Genomic DNA, 2,272 nt, shown 5'->3' with positions numbered 1-2,272 from the left:
ACTTGTACATCTCACGGTGTTATTAAGCACTAAGGATCTTCTCAATTCATGTTTTTTTCTGAATTACATTTGACTTCTAAGTCAAGTTTTCCTGGCCTTAATAGACCAATTGTGGATCTATCCTTCCAGGAGCTATTTTGCTGGCCCACTTATGCTGGACTGAAATCTTTCATTAATCATTAGGGGAGGGGTATTAAAAATAATCTTGTGACACTTTGTGATTTTGTTATCTCATATGGGCTGGTCATCTGTAAATTGAAAGTTTGAATTGCAGTACTTTCTCTTAGATTTTGTGATCTCATCCTTCATTTTAAGTTGACTTGAATTTCACTATTGCTTACTGCTAATTCCTGTTTCTCAAGGAATTGGGGCCCTGAAATATTATAGGAAATGAGAAATTGACATGACTCTTCAATTACTTTCTGTTGGCATGTTGCCTGGGCCTAGTTGAGAAGTCTTGACCCTGTTATCTGATGATGCAGGTAACTGGGACATAAGATCCTAGGACCCATACATCTTGCAGAAGAATAATATCTTTTATACATCATATCAGAAAAATTTGGGTATAATCAATAGGAATGCTTCAGAAATATGGAGAAAAACATTTTGGAACCAGTGAGTTAAAACAATAAACAGAGCAGCAGAGTAAAATCCCTTATAGATTAGAGGAAAACAACATTTTTTTCCATGTGAATTCAGAAGAACAAGAACACTTAGAAGGTATCACAGGTTTATAGTGAAGACATTACATTGATACTTTTTACATTCTAGTATGTATTCTAAACCTAATTATTTATATTCCAATTCTCTTTATTGGAATAAATAATTATCAATTTATTTGTCAAATTATCAATTAATTCTACTAAGTTTCACTGTGTGAAATATGAAATCAGCACATATAAATATAAAATATATAACTATATGTAATATAATAAAAAGGGCACATGTTTTGCATTGTTCTGTTGTGGTTAGGGTATCAAAGACAACTCTGTTTTAAAGTATTATTGCATTATCTGTACCTCAGTGTTAGGTAGAGTTAGACCTAAAGCTTTACCATTTGTAGATTTAAAGCCTGGAGGCAAGAGGAAACACTGTGATTAAAACATTACCAATTTAAGGCCTAATAATGAGGAGAAACATGGACTTCTCCTGGAGCTATGGAAATATTTGGTGATAGAAAGGAAGTAGTGTAAGTTCCTGCCTGGTTGGAAGGTACACAGGCCAGACATCAGGAAATCACGCATATGAAGAATTTTTTCACCTTGGCGTTAGCTACTTTTGAAATGGTAGGTATAATAAACACTTAAATTTTGATAAAATACCTTCTAGTCTGAACAGTTCTGTCTGAACTGTTCATCTCTCTATGATCCCTTGTAACTAAGATTAGTTTTGTTCTAGTAAGACAAACTATGCTGTCAGGGTAGGATATTCTGGTTGGTATGTTCCTACGTGGAAGAAGGATAAAGGGTAGACATTTGTGCCAGTAAGACCTCATTTGGGAAAATTTCAGCTGCAGAAGTTTAGAAGTAGCTCTTAAGCAAGGCTTACTTTGAATCTATTAGCTCCACAAAGCTAACTCATTCACGTAAATAAGTACTTGAAAAAGTCATCACCTTAGGACCTAGCTATAAGTGCTTCAAAGTATGATCAAATCTAAAATGAAAAAGACTTAAAATTGTCATTGACAAAAAATGCAAATGTGAGCAATCGACCGAACAATATAATTTTTTTCCCACTATACACATTATTTTAGGGAAATAAGATCAATAGTATTGTTAGGAACAATAACGTTTCCTTGCTACAAATAGGCACCCAAGGATATAAGCCTATATAAAGATTGCATCATTAACTACTTAAATTTAGAGGATACTACATGCTTCAGCAGCACGTATACCCAAATTACAACAATACAGAGATTAACATGACACTTGCACAAGGATAATATAAAAATTCGTGAAGTATTCCATATTTTTCATTCTTCAGTTGCAGAAATGAAAAACAGTTATTTAAAAGTTGATTACAAAATTACAAGTGTAACAATATATGCAAGTGTTAGAATTAAACATTAGTTTGACATCAGTGTATTAAATCTTCACCTTAGAAAGGCCTTTACATGGAATAACCTTTACAAAACTTTTGAAATTAGTTAACATTGTCATTTTATCCAAAAAAAATATACTACTATAAGAACCTAGAAAAAGGGGCTGGGAAGGTGGCTCAGTGGTAGACCGCTTGCCTTGCATGCTTGAGGCCCTAGGTTCGATTCCTCAGC

General features: G+C 33.6%; 1 pseudogene; it reads left to right on the top strand.

The window, feature by feature from the left end:
- The first annotated feature begins 1,873 nt into the window (after positions 1–1,873).
- LOC122095829 lies at positions 1,874–1,973 on the top strand (annotated as a pseudogene).
- Positions 1,974–2,272: the final 299 nt, after the last annotated feature.

This window comes from Dipodomys spectabilis, unplaced genomic scaffold (genome assembly GCF_019054845.1).
Source record: "Dipodomys spectabilis isolate Male_0828 unplaced genomic scaffold, ASM1905484v1 ptg000362l, whole genome shotgun sequence".
Lineage (NCBI taxonomy): Eukaryota > Metazoa > Chordata > Mammalia > Rodentia > Heteromyidae > Dipodomys > Dipodomys spectabilis.
Note: the sequence above shows the minus strand (reverse complement) of the source record. Positions and strands in the feature narration are given on the sequence as shown.